This window comes from Protopterus annectens, chromosome 1.part1 (genome assembly GCF_019279795.1).
Source record: "Protopterus annectens isolate FY-2018-M chromosome 1.part1, PAN1.0, whole genome shotgun sequence".
Lineage (NCBI taxonomy): Eukaryota > Metazoa > Chordata > Ceratodontiformes > Protopteridae > Protopterus > Protopterus annectens.
Genome location: NC_056726.1, coordinates 746,398,678 through 746,420,784, shown reverse-complemented (window position 1 = coordinate 746,420,784; position 22,107 = coordinate 746,398,678).

The following is a 22,107-nucleotide window of genomic DNA, read 5'->3' as shown; positions in this document are numbered from 1 at the left end:
TGTGCAGAGATGTTAATACTTTTAACCAGAAGTTAGGTACTGCATCTGGGCCTTGGGTTTTCCAGTTAGAGGTTTTCCTTAACTTTGTTTCAATCTGTCTGGCTGTTACTTCATCCCATTTCATATCCTGTACCTTTAAACTTCTTATTCTTTCTTTTACTTCTTCTATCCATTTAGCATTTTTGTTATGTTCCACAGGATCTTCATAAATACTTCTCCAAAATATATCTGTTTTTTTGGTGGTCTTTTAATTCCTTTTACCATGTTTCCCAATTCTCAATAAAACCTTTTTTTGGGTCATCAATAAATTGCTTATTTTGTACTTTTCTTTTATATTAATGTGTGTATCTTCTATGTTTTTCCACCTGTGCTGAGATTTTTAGTTTGTTGTTTGCGATAGTGCATGATAGATCCTAATTTGTTCCAGTACTGTGCATTGCTTTTATCTCCAGCTGGGTGAGTTTCTTAATGATGCCTGAATGAGGGATTGTCTCAAACGCCTTGGCTAAGTTGAGATAGACAGTGTGAACTGTTTGCCTTCATGTAGGGCCTTGTTGACACTTTCAAAGACGTCTTCCAGGTTTAGCAGGCAATATCTGCCTTTAATTAAGCCAAACTTGGTTGGGTCAAGAGATTGAAGGTCACTTGTATCCTTATTGATAAGGTCCATGATGATTCTCTCCATGGCCTTGCAGATAAGGTTGGTTAGGCTTATTGGTCTGTAGTTTCCGGGGTGAGTTGAGGGACCCACTTTGTGCAAGGGGACTATGGTTGCTATTTACCACTCAGCTGGGACAAAGCCAGTGCTTAGACTGAGTTTGAAGAGTGTGCTTAGCGATTCCACTAACTCCTGTTTTAGACCATTTAATAAGCAGCCTGGGATGTTGTCCTGTCCCATAGAGGCTGTGTTTTTGGCCTTGGAGAGTGAACATATGACCTGCTGTCTGGAGATACTAGCCAGAGGACTGGTGACCAGTTTGTTATGGGGTATGATTGGTGAAGACAGGGGGGTGAACATTCCGCCAAACCTGTCTCCTAGCAGGTTGACGATGCCCTCAGGTTCAGTATAAGTGGTACCGTCCACAGCTAGTTCAGCACAAAGGTGGGCCTTTCCTTTTAGATTTCAGATGTAGCTATAAATGCTTTGTGGTTTTTCTTAGCTAGGGATGGTAAGTTAGTTTTGTAATTAGCTTTAGAGGACTTTACAAGATGTCTAATCTGCATGTTTATGCTTTGGAGGGAGTTCTTCCTTTGCTGGGATTATTCCAGATAGTTTTTTGACAGCAGTTTATTTCTATTATTGTATAACCTATTTAATGTGGATGTCCACCAGGGTGGCTTATATTTTTGTGAAGATCTTGATTTGATCCATTCTGGTATGTCTGCGTCTGCACATTTATAAAGGTGTTTATACAGGACATTTGTGCTCACCTCAGTCTAGGGGTCATTGTTGTCAGTATTGGCAGGGGGGTCTAAAACTATTGATGCCATCGCTCAGTAGGTTATAGTTTGCTTTGGAGAAATTTTTTAACCTTTTTGCACCTGAGGGTACATCAGGTGCAACTGTTACTTCGAACGAGACTTTACCAGGGAGGGCTCCACACATGGGGTGGCGCAGTGAACCCTTATATTGGTAAGCACTATGTCAAGGATGTTAGAGCCCCTTGTGGGGGTGCTGAATATCTGTTCCAGAGCATTTGTGTTAACAAAGTCCAGGAACCTTTTGGTGAGTGAGTTTGTTCTGATATATGTTACACTATCAATGGAAGGATAGTTAATGTCACCCATGACCAGGGTAATTGGCTGTACTGAGAATGACTCAAGTAGGTCCAGGTAGGCTGTGTGGTTTTGTGCTTCATGGTGAGGGGACCTATAGCTAACAATGACCTGGAAGGGGGTGTTTCCTACAGTTAGTTGGACTTGGAGTAACTCTAGGGAGTCATATTCTTTAACCAGTCTAGATGTGTATTTGTCTTTAATGAAGATGGATACTCCTCCTCCCTTGTTTTTTTCATATTCGCTTTGTGGTCTGAACACGTGGAAGGCATTATAGCCCTGCATGGCCGGGGTACTCTCTGAGACCTTGACACATGTTTCTGTGACTGTGCAGACATCAACATCTTCCAGGGTGAAAAGTACTTCAAGTGAGTGTAATTTCTGATTTAGACTCCTAGCATTAAGCAGCATAACCCATGAGTTTGTTTCTGGAGGATTTTTTTTACGTTGGGAATTTTATTCTTATGACATTGCTTAAAAAAGGCACTATGGGGGACGTAAGTACCTTTGCCAGCAAACTAAAGCCTAGAGGTGACAGGCGAAGAACATTTCGGCAAAGCAGCATGGTCTGTTGACCATATCATCCCAGGCTGTCAGATACTGGATCTTCCTGGACTGACACCAGAAGCTAAGCCAATTGTTAAAGTAAATAATTTTTTGTTTGTATTGTGGCATCATCCTGAGTGGGTGAACAATGTTACTTAGAGTTAGGGACATACCTGCCTAGGACACATAACCTGAAAGCTCCATCATGTCTCTCTTCATATAGTCCAGTGAGGTACATCTCAAGTCATTCATGCCAACATGGACTATGACAGAGTCATACCAGTACTTCCTGTTCAGAGATTTGAGTGTGTGTTTGATTTGGCAGATCCTGGCACCAGACAGGCAGCTGTCCATGATCTTCTCCTTGTCCACCCTAGTGAGGGGATATCTGTGTGTCTCACTATGGAGTCGCCTATGACCAAGACATTTGGTTTAGATATGTTTTGCCTTAGGGGCTTATTGGGTGATACTCTGATGTATGTGTTATTATGTGTAGTGGATGCTGTTGGGAACGTATTGTGTGCAGAAGGTTTGCGCTTGAGAGGTCTTTGCTCTCTTGGTACTTTTCTAGTGAGTACCTCTGCATATGTGGGTTTATGTGTTCTGTGTTTGGTTTATGTGTGGGAGGTGGAATGTGAGTGCTGACAACCTGCTTGGTAATCCGTTTGCTGTTACGTGAGAGAGAGATGATTGATTCCAGATTCATAGTATAGATACATCTCTCACATATTGTATTTGTATGTTTTAGGAGTAGTAGTTTTTCTGTATTCATGAGACAATTGCTACATTGTCTCAGGATGCCCACGTCAATCAGGCTGGCTGGAGAAACAGTGGGAAACTGACCTTCTATTATGTCAGGTGCATTCTGTAATAAGTAGTGGAGGGTGAGCTGGATGGACTAGGTTCTGTAGAACTAGAAAAATCAGCTAATCTATGGGAAGTTTAGGGGTAGAAATCCATGCTGGCACCTCAAAAACTGCATCTGGATTGCTCTCTGGGCAGCAGTGCACAACTGTGATGCACGCCAAGAAGCAAGGAAGCTTAGGAGAGGTCCCTAGCAATTATCCAGGAAAATTTGACTTTTTAAGCATTTGCATGTACACATGGCAGTGCTAACCCCTGTTGCACTATGAGTAGCTCTGCACAAACACTGTGTTTAAATATCAACTAAGTAAAACAGTTTTCAAACAATCCAACCAATAGGAAAGCCCAAGACTGAGCATTTTTCCAACAATCCCCAACTCAGATGGGTCCTTGACTACACTCTTCTGCCACAAGGGTACAGGAGGGCCCTCTTGATGTAAGATGGCTGGCTTTAGTGCTCAGAAAATCTTTGTTCAACATGGAATGTGCACCATCGGGCACAGACAGACCTGGTAAGGTTGTTCATATTGTTGCTATAGTGCAACACTGTTTAACATGCCTGTAATCTTTTATATTCAAGTTGACTTGTTGCTTACATAGGTACATCATCAGGACATCTACACCATTTGTCACAAAGTGTTTCCATATTCTGATTGTGTGATTCATAGTTGTTGTCTGCCTCTTCCTTCAGTTATAACTCAGGAGTACACACATTATTTATATGCCATTTTAAACTTTAGGTTCTTTACACTGGATGATACAGACTGTGTGGTTGCTACATTGCAATTTTATTAATCACATAGGTGACCTTCATGACTAATGCAATCTTGTTCATCTGCATAGGACACCTGTAATCTGCACAAGATTGTTGCTATCCAGTATGTGTGGATCTTGTTTGCTGCATGTTATATGTCATGCTGAATACTACATGATGCCTTGTTCTTGTATGTGCTTACTACTGAGTTGTGTATGTTTCTGTTTTTACATAATGGTGGCATTTCAACCCTCACCACTGGCTCTGTATTCAGAGGAGGATATGTCAGGTAGGTTTTAGTAGCTGTATTCACATTTCTATCATATTTGCTTCATGTGTGAATGATATGGCATATCTTTGCTTTATAGAACCCCTGCACCTTCCACAGCCATGCCAACCTGGTAAGTCCATGCCATCATAAGCATTGTAGTTATATAGTTGTCCAAGAATGTTAATCATATGCTGTCTCATTTGACTTCTGTGAATGTATATGATATGCATCATCTGTCTCTTTTTACATCACATCCACTCCCTGACTCCTCCAGTAGCATGTCCACTGATCCTGATGTGGGACGTGATGTGTCTGATTCTCACAGTAGGGCCAATGGCACACAGGTTACTACACTGGGTGCATTGTCAAGCCCAGAAGGGGACAGACTTGTGGTTCATGGTGTAGTCTCCAATAATTAGGATAGTGTGATTGGCCATTCAGGTGATGTGGGAACATCAGATGAAGGGCATGATGATGACTGTGACCTGCTGTTCTATGTAGAGTCTGGTACTGATGGTGACTGTTCCCTACAGTGGACTGATACTTTCCATTGGATGGATCCATGGATACATGCCAAAGGGTTTATGTTCATTATTACAGGTACATGAACATTCACAGTGACGTCATGGCTCTGACCTGCATGTACTTGCCTGCTCCATCAATTTGGTAGCAAATCAGCTGTGAGTGAAGGTCAGGGGCACAGACATGGAGAGGTCATGGCAGTACTGGCTGCACAACGTGACAGTGTGGTATCTGTTGCACACTCTGTTGAAAGTATTGTTACAGTGGTGCTAGCACAGTGTCACTGTACAAACTGGGTGTTACGGATCCTAATTGTATTTAGCATATTACTCCATTGATATCATTGTCTGTGCTGCAATGTGCCTAGACATCTGCTTTTGGTCAGTCATCTCTGAACCCAGCAGTCACATCCTGACTGACACATTTTAGTACTGCTCCCACCCACACTGTGTCCCAAAATGCTAGTGTCACCACATCCAGCTCCTTGATACAGCAACATGGGTTGAATGTTTCCAGAAGTGGCAGGAGCAGCCAAGACTTTGATGTAAGCTGTCAAAGTGAGAGCCCTATACCATGTTAGAATAATGCTGACAGTTTATCCAACGTGTTTCCTGTTGTGTTAGTCTGACCTTGTGGGAATGATGACTGCTGTGCTGACAACTGACTAACTCACCCAAAGAAGAATTCTAAAATATCTGATGCCACAGGTTTTTTCTGATCATTTATCTGACTGATTACCTTCAAGTTGTGTTACATTGTACATATTCATCTTTATTATATATTAGTTCAGATATTGATGACAGCAATGCTGTGTGACAATCTTTATGCTGCCATATTTGCATCTCTTGAGAGTTGACACATAGTAAGTAATTTCATGATTAACAGCATGTTATCTTAGTCAGCCAGCAGCGGTTGCTACATTACACATATCCTTGCTGCATGTCATTCTCACATGCGCAGGTATGTCTTTGTACTCTGTATGCATACCAGTGTTAACATGTGATATTTTATGAAGGTACAGCACATACCTCATCCTCAGCATGACATGCAGTTATGTGCACATGTTTCCTTTTGTTATCCTGTTGCTGACATGTATTTTCCAAGTGTATCTTCCCATCTCTACCTGCTTACACAAACAGATATCTATATATGGGTCTGCTTTACATGGTCGACATTTCATAAAGTCGAAGACCATATGGCCGAGACCGTATGATCGACTTTTGAAATGTTGACCATGTAAAAAAAAAAAAAAAAAAAAGAAAACTCAACAATCACTTACCTTCACATTGCTAGCAGGGGAGCAAGCCCCCCTGCACCCCCCGTGGGGGCTCTGCCCCCCCGGAGCTTAAATGTACCAACTCCGAAATCGCACTACAGTGCAGAAGATGGAAATCTTTCCATTCTGCACTGAACAGAGATGCCCGTTCCGCATGGTCGACGTTTCAAAAGTTGATCAAATGGTCTAAACCATATGGTCTTCAACTTTATGAAATGTTGACCATGTGAATAGGATCCCTGTATGCATGCTCCAAGGCTGATGTGTACTGACTGTCACTGATATTCTAACATCTAACTGACTCCTGTTGCAGCAATTACCTGTGCATCATAGTATTGCTTTATGTGTGATATTCAATGTCAGGCATGTGATGCGAAACTTGCTTGCAGTATATTTCATTTTTGCTGTCCTTGACATGTCATAATTCATGCTGCTGTATGCTGTATAGTGTGCTAGGTTCACTGTTCTATATGTGATGCTTCACTGCTACTGTCCTACCCATGCCATTAGGTTATATTTGTTCAGACCATTTCCAAACATTGCTTGGACCTAGATTTATTCTGGTACTGGCTATTGTACAACTTCACATGGTAGTTATCTGTATGATGATATCCTACCTATGCAATGATAACTTGTTCACACCTCATGCCACATATATGCCATCGTGGTCTTCTTTGGTGATGTACTTTGCGGAGAATATTCATGTGATAATATTTCCTTTGTAAATATTCAGATGTGTTCCTTGCTATGTTATGTGTATATGGTTTTATTTAGTTAGTTAGTTAGTTAGTTAGTTAGTTAGTTAGTTAGTTAGTTAGTTAGTTAGTTAGTTAGTTAGGCTGCATTTGTTGACTGGGTTTGTCCAAATTAGCTGATAGCCCTTTTTCAGCAGAGACCCGAGAAGAAAATCTCCACAGATTTACAATAAAAGTAATAAAAATGTAGACATTTAAAAATAATGACAAGGACATTTTAAATTGCAACAATTAAGTCATAAAAATAATTACAGTGTCAAGTTGCCATTTATTTTTATTTTATTTATTTATTATTTATTTATTACATTTGATTAGCAGGTAGTATCCGACTGGGCATGAAGCCAGTTTTCAGTGGAGCCCCGTGGACAAAAGCTCCAGTATTAAGCTATATGGATACATAGAATTAAGGTCTGTACTATTGAACAAAATCACCAAGTAATACAAAAGTTGTCAGCATACAATAATTGATATACCTATTACAAATAATATGTGAGACAATATTGATAACTTATTACAAAGAAAACAAGAAACAGTATTGTATAAGTTAGGTGTAGAAACAAATGAACAAAGAAAAGAACTGAAAGCAGAAGAGAGCAGACAGTAGGCTCTCCTAAGAAAGGCAGATAGATTAAGGTGGTTGAGTACAGTGACATGACCAGTGACTTTTCAGGTTTTAAATTCTTTGAGTTTTTTGAGACCCCTAATTTCAAATGTCAGTTTGTTCCAGGATAAGGTAGGATAGTAGCTGTAGAGGTTGTGACCAATTTTGTTTTTGGGTTTATAGATTGTAAGTAAGTCTTGATCTGAGTTTCGGAGGGTCCTAGAAGGAGTGTCGAAAGAAATTAGAGGAGATAGGTTGGGACAGTATGATACTTGGTATAATAAAGAGTGAATAATCTCAAGCTGAGAGAGGAGAAGATGGTGGGATAATTCTAGCCAGTTTAAGTGTTTTAGAAAGACAGTGATGGGACCTATAGTTTTGTTTTGCTGCGAATATGGCCACTTTGTTATAGGTAGCTTCTAACTTAAGAGAGAAGTTTGGAGGTTTGTGAGGAATTGACAGGTATACAATAGGCTTGGTAGAAGGTACGCATGAGAGAGGAATACTTTAGCTTTGCTGGTGAGGAACTTTTTATTTCTGTATAAGACACCATGTTTTTGATGGGTTTTCTTAATACAGTTATTAATATACAAATCAAATTTCAGCTGGTCATCTATAATGACACTTAAGAGTTTTGTGTTAGGTCCAGCTTTGATAGGTGTGTTATTTAGAGAAGGGATAGAAAAAGTAGATTTAAGGTGGTTTAAGTTTTTGAAAACAAAAAGTAAGAGTTTAGCTTTTTTAGGATTTGGAATTATCTGGTTATTAGAGAGACGGGTTTCTACTGAGTTAAATGACGTCTGAGTAACAGAAATTAGGTCAGAGAGTGTGTCTGCAATGACAATGACTGTAGAATCATCAGCATGTTGGACAAGGGATGACTGAGGGCAGGAGGTACAGAGTAGGTTAGTAAAGATATTGAAAAGTAGTGGACCAAGAATAGATCCTCGGGGAACACCCATTTTGACAGGGAAAAGGGTGGAGAGAGCAGAGAGCTACTTTACTGATTGTAGTCAATCAGTAAGATAACTTGAAAATCAGGCAGTAGTAGGGGAAGAGAAATTGAGGTTAGTTAGTTTATTCAGAAGAAGGGAGTGACAGACTGTATAAAACACTTTGGAACGATCTAGGAATAAGCACGGGATTAGTTTATTGTTATCTCTGGCAACAGAAATAGCGCTGATGAATGATAGGAGGGTAGTAGTGTTACTATGTTTATATGTTCTGTGTGGACAACTAATAGTTTCTTTCCATTAGTCATGCTCTGTGTTACTGATGTGGGGAAACACCGTGCAAACGCCACTGCCTAGTCTATGTACTTCTGTGCATGTTACTTGTCGTGACTCAAACTTGCGTGTCAGATCCTGCCATGGTGCCTGAGCTAGGACATATTTACACGGCCTCTGTTACCCATGCCTATTTCTTCTCACCTTTCTGCCCTCCAGATCATCCTAAGACAGCTCTGCTAGCTCTACATCTGACATTTGAGGTACTTGAGGTAGTTTACCCACACCTGCTCCCGGTAGGCCAAAGTCTTTTGTTGCTATCATATTGTGCTGCATGGCACATACTGTGACCATTTGTGATTCCTTTTTTAGTGTGCATTGGAGTGTACCCCCTGATGTGTCCAGAAATCTAAATTTTCTTTTCAGCATGCCAAACACATGCTCAACTGTATTTCAGGTCTATTGTATGCATCACTGGCAGGTGTTAATGGGGCTCTGTCTGGCATCATAAGCCAAGGCTCCAGTGGATAACTGCAGTCACCTGTTTTTTAAGGGGATAAGAAGAAATATTTGTTAATCTTGCTTCCTGTTGCAATGTCTGGCTACTGCTTACAGTATAACATTGGTCATGTACTTAGTAGGAACCCCTCCATTATTTCACCATGTTGGAATGCAGCTCTCAGAGCACTTTCTCTATACTACATCAGATGCACTACCTGGGTGTGGTTACTATGATATTGGCAATAAGGTTGTCTGTGGAGCACACCACTTGACAACTGAGTGTCATTTCCCTCATCTAATTGCCCACACAAATCACAAAACCAGAAATATTTACAAAATAACTGGTTAACCACTGTCAGCACTATAAAAAACTGGGAAAACACCTCTCACCATGCTATTATCTTTATCCCAACCGCTCAGACAATTCACACAGCCAGAAATATTGCCCACCATGTCTCCACAGTGATAAGAAAGGCTTTCTAGCTCATCTCATAAGTAAGGGCATTGCCTCCAAAAAAAAAAGAAGTTATAACCTCCCTGTACTCTTCTCTCACCAGGCCAATAACTGAGTGCAACACCGCTTTTGGTATGTACCTTTCCAAGCACCTGCAGCAATTGGATAAAACACAAAGGTTCCTCAAAAGGAAAATTCAAGGTCTTCAACATCTGTCCTATGAAGATTATCACTGTCACTTTATTCTGTTTCATACAGACTACTCAGAGGTGATCTCTGCCTTGCATACAAAGCAATCTCTGACCCTGTTTTATTGGAAATGCTGCATATCCATAAGTCAAATGGTACATGGGTTACTCGCGCTAAAGACCTTAACCTGGTCTGTGACATTAATAAAACCTGCTGGAGGGACAGCTTTGTCTCCCCAAGGGTACCACACCTTTGAAACAGACTCCCACTTCATGTCAAACCTCATTGACCATTTTCAAATACAATCTGGATGATTGGATGGGTAACCATAAATTCACTCTGGGGATCTACTTGTGTCCCTCTTGGACAGGGGCAATAGGTGCTGATTGTGGAAATAAAGGTGAGAACGTGGCTAGGCTTGTAAGGGCCCTAGTAACTTCCTATGATCCTATGAAATATCTGGTTGACCACTGCTAGCATTATTGTAAAAAAGAGTAATAATACTTCTCATTGTGCCATTCCCTTCATATAACTGCCCACACAAATCACAAAGCTAGAAATAGTTTCCTGCCCACACAAATCACAAAGCTAGAAATAGTTTCCAGTAATCTGTTTGATCACTGTCAGCTTTTTTGTTAAAACAAAGAGTTATTTCACTTCTCATCATGATATTCGCCTTATGACATCACAAATTAAAAAGCAAAAAAATATTGTCTAACATATCTGCTCAGTCACTGAGAGCACAGTAATAACAATAACAGTTTTAATACTTATCTTACCTGTAATTCTCCTCATCCCAACTGTGCTCACAAACCACTAAAACAGAGAAAAATACCAAACACATCTGGTTGGTCATTGCCATCAACATTATTGTAATTCAGGTATCAAAAATAACCTCACCTCCACCGCTTGTCATTCCTGTCCATTGTGTAGAATGTCTCTGCCTGACTTCACCCTCTGTCTATTTACAAGTCCTTTAGTTGACTCTGTGCCTCTAATTGAGAATTGCAAGGTCAGCACTCCCTAACATTGCAATATTTAAGCTAATGTAATGATGTAACTTGACTTGAATGTCAAGTCAATTGGAGTACCATCCCCTGGAATATTTGATATTTTACTAGTGCATTTTCTTTCCTATAGGGACACTTACCTGTCTACTGCTAAAGCAAAGAGATAAAGCATGGGACTCATAGCATCAAAATAAAACTCAGACTAATGGACAGGCATACCAGGACCTAAGGAACAAAGCCAAAAAAAACAAATTAGGACAGACAAAAGAAATCAGTATACAGGCATTCAAACCAAACACAAAAATAAGCCACAACAATTCTGGGCTGCCATTAATAAAATCTTACAACCAGGAAAGACCAGTACTCCAACCCATAACATTGACACTACCACCAATAATGTTGCCACCCAATTTAATGAACATTTCACTAAATTTATCCTAGCTATCACCAATAATAGTTCTTCCACTTCACATCCAAACCTATCTTCCTTACCAGTAAACCGGAACCTCTTCTCCTTACAGCCTCTCCCAACTAGCACAATATATAAATATCTGAATAGGTTTAAACCTGCAGCACTGGCCACCAACAAATTACCTGCAGAATATCCAAAGATTGCAGCCAAAGCCATTTCTTATCCAGTCTCCATGCTCTTTATCAGAACAACTCGTTCCTTCTCTATGGAAAATTTCACATATAATACCACTCCACAAAGGAGGTAACTCTGTAGAACTGTGTAATTACCGTCCAATTACCATTCTATCCCCCCTATCTAAAATACTTGAAAAATGTATACATTCCCAAATACTGCACTATCTCTTCACTAATAAACTACTAATAAACACCCAGCTTGGATTTCACCTCAATCACAGTACTACCACAGCTTTTATTAGCTTTACCAACAGAGTAACCCAACATCAAAATAATGGTAACTTAGTATCCACTTTAGTCCTAGATCTCTGCAAGGCCTTTGATATTGTCTCCCATCCCAAACTCCTTTCTGCTCTCTCTGATCTTAATCTCAGCCACTCCACTCTAGCCTGGTTTCAAGATTATCTAACCAACTGCCAGCAAGCAGTAAAATGTCAGAACTCCTTATCTCCCTCCTACCTGTCACACTAGGGGTCCCCCAGGGATCCATTCTTGGACCTCTTCACCAACCAACTCCACAAAGCTACCCAGCATGCCACACTAGTCCTGTACACTGGGGACTCCACTCTAATCTGCTACGACCCATTACTCTCTCAGTGCCAGGAACTGACACAAGAGTCCTTTACAGCTGTTGAAACCTGGTTAGCCAACTCTCAACTAATACTTAACCCCAATAGAACATAGCTAATGATATTCTATCCTGCAAGAGCCTTAGACCCATACCACCATTCACAATATTCTCAGCTAATAACCCCCCTATCACACCTGTCCAACACACCAAACTTCTAGTGGTTATCATAAATCAGAACGTTAAATTTGATATGCACATTGCACAGACAATAAAGAAAGTCCATAAAAAACTCAGAACCCTACATAGATGCAAAATGTACCTCACCAATGACAGTAAAGCTACCATTGCAAGAACCCACCTACAATTCACACTCCTCTAGGCCTCCCCTATACTCATTAAACACCTGCTACAATTAAATAGCTAGGTTTGCTACTGACTCACCCTTCAGGACATATCACTGTTTAGCAATCAAGCAACTATCCTGACTAGACATACCCAACCTGCTCACGTATACCCAGTTTACAATAGCCCACCAAATTCTATATTATCCTGATAGAGTTCCTGCTCTTCAAGGTCTACTTCCTAACTACTCTAACAAACATCTATTAAGATCCACCAATAAAGCACTGGCTGACATAGGAAAAAGCAAGAATAGCCCTGGGGACTCCTTGTTTTCCATTTCTGTTACAAAAACATGGAATAAAACTCCCATAGATATTAGGACCACTGAAACAAAAATAATTTCAAAAAACTCCTCCAGTCCCATTTACCTAGTTCTTGGTTATATAATTGTTCTAACCCTGGGTAGTTCCACTTAATTAGCTCATCTCCTACTTTAACCTTCTATTAAAGCTTGCAACAACTTCTTTCTATACCCTTAATCAATGTGTGTTTTCTGTACTAGCCACTGATGAATATAACCAAAATGTCCTTTCAAATGTATCATTTATTGTAACACACTGTGCTCCTTACAGTATATTTACTGTTTTGCTTCTTTATTGGCCTTTACACTGTACCTTTTTAATCTTTTGACACTGTACTGTACTTTATTATCATGCATAATATTTGTGGAACGTTTCTCCCCAGACCTCCCCAGAAAATAGGATCCATGCCCAGTCTGACTTTCCTTGTAAACAAATGTAAAATAAATAATAAATAAATAAATAATTTGGTAATTTTGGGGGGATTCCCAGAAGTTTCCTATATTTACAAAATGACTGACAACAGCTATGCACCACACCCAATTTAGAGTAAGAGTGGGCGAAGAGCAGCAGTTTTATGACGTGCATAATATAGATTTAAGATTCCCTTATTGTATACCACAATGGTGAGCAAATTCATTATTTATGAATAAGTAATACAGCATAAAAGTACTTTAAATATTCATATAATCACAGATAAACATGTGAGTACTTCGCATTAGATTTCTCAGTTGAACCATAGGGCTGCCCCCCCACACACACCTTCACCAGCTATCCAATGTGACGTGAAACGGCTGTCAGAGTAGCAATTACGAAGAAACATTCACATTGGTGTTTTTGAGGTAACCACAAACTCAGACAGCTGGAAAAAGATGATTTGAGAAACAAATTGCATTTTTTTCTGGCTGCTCGAGCTCACAGCTTCCATGGAAATACCTATGTGACTGTTTCTGAAGATTACCAATCAAATCCTTTCCTCAAGAATTTTAGACAGAGCCAAACATAACAGGGGAATGGGGACTCAAAACCAGGGACAATTTTTCAACATTACTTATTCATTTAAAATTTGACTAGAACAGTTTTGCATCCACATGCATTTTCTCAACAATAGACGTGTGATACTTTAATGTCTTGTATTAGTGACAGACTATAATCCCCAACAAACCTTTCAGATTTTGCTTAAGAATTCTGGACAAAACCAAAAACAATCTCGTAGAATAAAGGGCCAAAATCAGGGACAGATTTTATATATTGCTCTTATAAACTTACAAAGTTGCTAGAATAACAGGTTTTGCATTAGCATGCATTTTCCCGGAAAATGTTAAGTCTCAGATTCAATAGCCTCATTCAGTGACTAGAATCCTCAGTGGTTTGCCAAAAAAATCACACACATTTCATAAAGAACAGACCAAAACTATGAAGCAGTAATCTGGGCATTCTGCAGAATTCTGGAGAACTGAGAGGTATGATCCTGAGTGATTTGAGATTGTGGTGTCACTTCAGCAGTGAAAACCTTTAGAGCCAATGTTCACACCACCTGACAGCTAGCCCTGCCACTGTATGTTCTTTCAGACCAGACATACACACACACACACACACATACACACACACACACACACACACACACACACACACACACACACACACACACACACACACACACACACACACACACATGCTCAAGAAGTAAAGTTTAATTTCCATAAGTTGGAAAAGACCTGTATGTTGCATTTCACCCAGTGAGTAACATGATAGACTTTTGCTCCCCTGTCTAACAGCCTGTTTTAGGCAGAATTTTACATAGAGGTACATTTAACTAGGGCTAAACTGACTTCCAGTGCAATAATAATTTCTCATTCATTCATTCATTCTCTTACAGCCATTTTATGCTATTTAGGATAATTAAGGGGTAGGCAAAGACGTTCTGACAAGCTATGGAAGTAAGCCATAAAAACAGTTTAGATTCATTGATTAATAAATATTTTCATTATGGCATTTGATTACCAGGAATGTCTACTTGGCCAGTAAAAGCCCATTTTCAGCGGAGGCCTGCGGAGAAAAGCTCCAGGATTATAAAAATCATACATTACAAATAAACATTTCAAGAAAAGAGGGTTTATACAATAACAAAAGATAAAAATGAGATTTTCTACAGTAACAAAACAATAGTACAGAATAAAAAATATGAATTACATAAGTATTATACATTGTAAGTAAAGGAGAAGTTGACATTTCAACAATGATTGAAGTTAAGTACAGGCCAAAAGCTCAATTACTAGAGCTTGCCTGGTCTCATTTTTAATGTGAATTACAGATTGTATACTATAGGGTAAGCATGCAGACCAGAAATGAGTCTAGTGAGGAAGGTTATATTGTGTGTACAGCTGGATGGGTAGAGATGCTGTTTAAGATGGGTTGCAGGGGAAGAAGTAGTTGTTTTATAGGATTCAGTCGGAAGAAGAAGGATTGATATGGGGACTTCAGATGAAAAGATAGGAAAAGAAGTATGTTAAATAATATCAGAAGAAGGGGTTGAGCAGTTGCATGTCCAGTTAGAGAGAATATGGATTTGAAGGGCTGTTTTAAAATTGCTGAGGTTCTGTATTAGGTGGATGTTTGTGGGCAGCATGTTCCATTTTCTTGCTATCATCCATGAGTATAGTAACTGTCCAGCAGGTAATTTAGGTTTAAGAACTTCCAGTAGCTGTTTTTCAGATCACAGGGGCCTCAAAGGGTTATAAGGGGTGAGAAGATAGTTGAGCGTAAGTTGCTAGACTATGTGACTACACCCTGATGGGAATTAAACAAGTGGGTCTAAAAGATATTGGCTTGTTCTATGAGTCCACTATACTGGTCTGGGTTTCACTAGGGGGTGGAAATAGAGGGGAAATGGTGGTTTAGAGAGAAATTCTGGTTAAGAAAAAGGGTAGAGAATGAAGAGGAGAGTAGAGAGACACTAATAATGGCAACAGCAACCCCAACGCATGTGCACGCTACAATTGTTACATATTATTATTATTATTATTATTATACCATCATTCCTTGGGGGGCTTTATTGAATTTTAGTTTATTAATTTGATTTGTAAGTTTGGACATCAACATAGGTTTATCACTTTTTTCATTTGTTGATCTGTCAGCTTATTTTTAGTGTAGTTTATAATGAAGGCTTTTATTGTTTCCTGTTGGTCAATTACTGAATTACTTTGATTGATTCTAGTAAAATGCTTTCTCAATTCATTGAGAATATCTTCAATTGTGGTAACTTTCCTTTATTTATCTTCGGTGTATAATTCTTTAATGTGCCTAGTTTTGATTATCATTTTTGTTCTAGATGCTATTTTGTGTAAATATTATGGTTTTATCATATGATTTATTCATTTAATCTTTTCTACGTGTATCTTAATTTTATGATTTAAAATTTCTAAATATTTATTCTGCAAATTATTTATTTCGTTTGACAAGTTATAGTTTGTGCTTCCAGTTGTAGTCTATCAACTTTCTCCTGTAATTCTATTAAATTCTAATACCACTCTTTTTTAATGAATACCAAGTTAAAATGTTTCCATTTAAGTAAGATTTGAGAGCATCCCAGATATATATATATATATATATATATATATATATATATATATATATATATATATATATATATATATATATACTACTGATACTTCTGATGTATTATTAAATTCTATGTATATTTCAATTTCTTTGTTGAAGAATTCTCTGAAATCTTTCAAATTAGTAATATAAGCTGGAATTCGTTTAATGTGAATATTTTACTGTTGTTCAGAGAAAATTCAAAAGTTATAGCGCTGTGATCCGAAATTGGGCATGAAACTATTTTAACGTTATCTAAATAAGTGATTAAATCATTTGAAAGAAAGACTCTATTTTTGAGTGTGTACCATGTCTATTTGAAATGTGAGTAATAAAACAGAGTCACTAACTAAAAATTCATTAGTATCTTGAATATTGAGAAGGTTATTAAAATTTGTTGAACCTTTTGCTGTGGCTGATATTCTGCGATTCTCCATAGCATTGTTATCTTTTTCATTAAAAATAGAATTAAACTAACCCTGCTAAAATAACACTTCCCTTTGAGTATTGCAGAATCTGATCTAGATGAATTTTGGCAGTTTTAATGCCCATTCCTGGTATCCAATAAATGTTAATGAGAAAATATATATTTGAATTAATTTGTAGATTAAATATACAAAACATAGCTTTATCATCACTATAAGTGCTCAAGATATTTGGGAAAGGTAAAGTATTTTTCCAAATAAATCACTGTATCATTTATAAATGTGTGTTTCTTGAATAAATATTACCTGTGGTGAGAATAATTTTACATATTTGTAGAAACTACTACTTTTGCAATCACCATTTAACCCATTTATATTAATTGAAATGCATTTTAAATTTGTCATCATTTTAATCTAAAGAACAAGTAACTTAAGGTATTTTGAAATACAAAATATAATGTACTAATTGAACCATTGTAAAATTGTGTATTAATGATAAAGAATCTCAAGAATTTTATAAAGCTATTGGTATACGATATGTATGATATTGCAGACACATGAATGAGAACAAGTTTTACAAAAACTATAAAACTCATAATAAATTTAAGTAGCCACCCCCCATGGATTATAAAACTCCAGACTTGAATAGTAAAATTATCCAAGTCATTCAACTTAACAATAGGAGCAAAATTAGTTCAGCACCACCACATTATAATTGAATTGTTCCAATATAACTAGAAAGAAATAAGAATATTATAAAAATTATATCAGCTCTCTTATTAACTAGGTCTATATAGTTGCAAAGACTTACTATGTACATAAATTTGAATATTTCCCTGTGCATGTCAAAGTAGATCTAATCTTTAATATATATAAACATATACTTACACATGCATATACGTATATACATACATTCACATGTATACAAAGAAAGAGCTTCTGGAAATTTGAGGCTGAGATTCATAAGCAATTAAATAATTTTTGTTGGTCTGCAGACAACTGGAACTGAGAATTGTAACTACTATTTACAATTTGTTATAAAACTAATTATGAATAACATTTAGAAAGAATACTAAAAAATTAAATTATTACTATTAATTAAGATGAACTATTTTAATATTCAATATATATATTTTGATATATGAAAATACTTGTACACATCCAGTTATATAAATTTGTTCTATATGTTTAGTCTTTGTCGTGTGTTAATATTCATTCACAATAAGTACCTTAATATTAACATTGAAACATATAATGTGGATTACGTTGTCAATAAATTTAATCAATCTCTAAAGACTGAGACTCTAAATGCAGTACTCAAGGCTTATTTTACAGTTCTAGACCTGAATACCAAGGCTAGAAACTGAGAGAAAGAATTGTTAGTATGACTTCTAGTTCACTTCCTCTTGTGGCAGTTCGGCTCAGAAATTATTTAACGTTTGTCTGAAATGATAGTGATTCTGCATTGAGGCAACATTACAGCAGATATGAAACTGAATTTTTACACACTGTTACCATCTAAAGATATTAACTGTATCTGAAAATGTATAACCTTTACCATATGTAAATACTACCATTGTTCATTAAGGTGTTAAATACATAATTTAAACAATCAGTTCAAGATTCCATAATTATATCTTTGATATATGTTTTTTTTCCCCTTTTTTTTTCCTCTCTTCTTCCATCTTTGTTTTTGTTTTTTACATTGACAATTAATATATGTAAACTTCTCCTATTTCTATTTTTGGTCATTAGGACCATGAGTCTCTTAGTATGGAACATAACAAATAAATGTCTCTTTTACTATATACATTACTTCAGTGACCAGTCATACTCATCTTGTTTCAAACATAACCACTAAGTGAGTGTCACAACCAGTGGAACTCTTTCAATAGTTTTTCAATGCTTGCATAAATTTATTTTCATTTTCCCTCTTATTAGGAAGAAATCTAGTGATAAACATAGAACAGGCAGGTTGCAACAATACGCCACATTTAGTTACAGTGAAAAGACTAATTTAGCAAAAGCACAAGCAGTACAAAACGCTTCATCCAGGAACTGTATCTGTATGCACTTATAAAATCAAACATAAGTGCTTTCTTGATAAGCTATTAACAATCTGCACTGCAGTAGACATCATTTGTATCAGTAATCAATCAATGTTCTACATTTCCTTAATCTCTAATCCCAAAAATAAGACCCAAAAACCTCAGCTGTAATTCTGGTCCTATCCAAGTCACAAAACAGCCTGCCAGATCCCATTTTTCTAATTAATACAAATCTATAGTGCCCCAAGCAAATGTCAGCATGTCAGTCACAAACAACATATCATTTAATTGTAAGCATAGACCACCATTTCTCGTTCACTTCACTAGCCACCAATTCAGCCACAATGTACAAGAAATCTTGCGTCAACTATCAACACAGAGCTCAAGCCCATCTAAGAGCATGAAGCACAACAAATAAACAAACATAAAACTCAGCCAGAGAATTTCAATAATATTTGTGTCGAAATATATATAAAGGAAGAATGTGTATAACAAAGACAGAAACCATTCATATGAGACCTCATCCATATCAACTCACCTCATTTCCTGAAATATGTGTAAACACTCCCAGGTGACATCATGACCGACTATAGAATCCATGAAAATAAAAGTGTCTTCAGCCAAATAAATGTAATCACCGCACGTAACAATGTCAGCTTAGTATGACAGCACAGGCAGCTCTCATCAAATTGGTCTCACAAACCCCACTTCACTGTCCACAAAGATCACCATGCAGTCAGCATATTGTCAATCAAATCAATAAAGCACACAGCCAATCTAGCTTTTACTACTAACAGGAAGCTCTATCCCTGTATTTTGTTTAATATCAATCAAGCAAAAAAATATTAAAATCTAGTTGAAGAGAATTAATAGATATCACAATCTTTCAAATATAGAAGAAAGGCAAGTACAACTTTTAATTAACAACGTGTATTCAAACTGGAACCTTAGTTTGAGAGACAGCCTTACAGAACTATCTTCAAGTTATAGAGCTGAATATGTTTTCTGTTATTCTGTATTATAGAGCTAAATTGTCTGCTTGATATCTGTGTCTTACTGCTCTGCAAATCTATAGAAAACAGTATATATATTTTTTTATAATTTGCACATTCCTTACATCTGTGTTGAAATTGCTCCCCCACCCCCCTCATTTCCTGCCTTGTCTTTCAGCTGATATAATTTAGCTAGTGCTGTGTCTCCTTTTAATTAACAACCTGTATTCAAACTGGAACCTTAGTTTGACAGACAGCCTTACAGAACTATCTTCAAATTATAGAGCTGAGTATATTTTCTGTGTTATTCTGTATTATAGAGCTAAATTGTCAGCTTGATATCTGTGTCTTACTGCTCTGCAAATCTATAGAAAACAGTATATATATTTTTTTATAATTTGCACATTCCTTACATCTGTGTTGAAACTGCTCCCCCACCCCCCTCATTTCCTGCCATGTCTTTCAGCTGATATAATTTAGCTCGTGCTGTGTCTCCTTTTAATTAACAACCTGTATTCAAACTGGAACCTTAGTTTGACAGACAGCCTTACAGAACTATCTTCAAGTTATAGAGCTGAGTATATTTTCTGTGTTATTCTGTATTATAGAGCTAAATTGTCTGCTTGATATCTGTGTCTTACTGCTCTGCAAATCTATAGAAAACAGTATATATATTTTTTATAATTTGCACATTCCTTACATCTGTGTTGAAACTGCTCCCCACCCCCTCATTTCCTGCCTTGTCTTTCAGCTGATATAATTTAGCTAGTGCTGTGTCTCCTTTTAATTAACAACCTGTATTCAAACTGGAACCTTAGTTTGAGAGACAGCCTTACAGAACTATCTTCAAGTTATAGAGCTGAGTATATTTTCTGTGTTATTCTGTATTATAGAGCTAAATTGTCTGCTTGATATCTGTGTCTTACTGCTCTGCAAATCTATAGAAAACAGTATATATATTTTTTATAATTTGCACATTCCTTACATCTGTGTTGAAACTGCTTCCCACCCCCCCATTTCCTGCCTTGTCTTTCAGCTGATATAATTTAGCTAGTGCTGTGTCTCCTTTTAATTAACAACCTGTATTCAAACTGGAACCTTAGTTTGAGAGACAGCCTTACAGAACTATCTTCAAGTTATAGAGCTGAGTATATTTTCTGTGTTATTCTGTATTATAGAGCTAAATTGTCTGCTTGATATCTGTGTCTTACTGCTCTGCAAATCTATAGAAAACAGTATATATATTTTTTATAATTTACACATTCCTTACATCTGTGTTGAAACTGCTCCCCCACCACCCTCATTTCCTGCCTTGTCTTTCAGCTGATATTATTTAGCTAGTGCTGTGTCTCCTTTTAATTAACAACCTGTATTCAAACTGGAACCTTAGTTTGAGAGACAGCCTCACAGAACTATCTTCAAGTTATAGAGCTGAGTATATTTTCTGTGTTATTCTGTATTATAGAGCTAAATTGTCTGCTTGATATCTGTGTCTTACTGCTCTGCAAATCTATAGAAAACAGTATATATATTTTTTTATAATTTGCACATTCCTTACATCTGTGTTGAAACTGCTCCCCCCCCCTCATTTCCTGCCTTGTCTTTCAGCTGATATAATTTAGCTAGTGCTGTTTCTCCTTTTAATTAACAACCTGTATTCAAACTGGAACCTTAGTTTGAGAGACAGCCTTACAGAACTATCTTCAAGTTATAGAGCTGAGTATATTTTCTGTGTTATTCTGTATTATAGAGCTAAATTGTCTGTTTGAGATCTGTGTCTTACTGCTCTGCAAATCTATAGAAAACAGTATATATATATTTTTTTATAATTTGCACATTCCTTACATCTGTGTTGAAACTGCTCCCCCACCCCCCTCATTTCCTGCCTTGTCTTTCAGCTGATATAATTTAGCTAGTGCTGTGTCTCCTTTTAATTAACAACCTGTATTCAAACTGGAACCTTAGTTTGACAGACAGCCTTACAGAACTATCTTCAAATTATAGAGCTGAGTATATTTTCTGTGTTATTCTGTATTATAGAGCTAAATTGTCAGCTTGATATCTGTGTCTTACTGCTCTACAAATCTATAGAAAACAGTATATATATTTTTTTATAATTTGCACATTCCTTACATCTGTGTTGAAACTGCTCCCCCACCCCCCTCATTTCCTGCCTTGTCTTTCAGCTGATATAATTTAGCTGGTGCTGTGTCTCCTTTTAATTAACAACCTGTATTCAAACTGGAACCTTAGTTTGACAGACAGCCTTACAGAACTATCTTAAAGTTATAGAGCTGAGTATATTTTCTGTGTCATTCTGTATTACAGAGCTAAATTGTTTGCTTGATATATGTGTCTTACTGCTCTGCAAATCTAT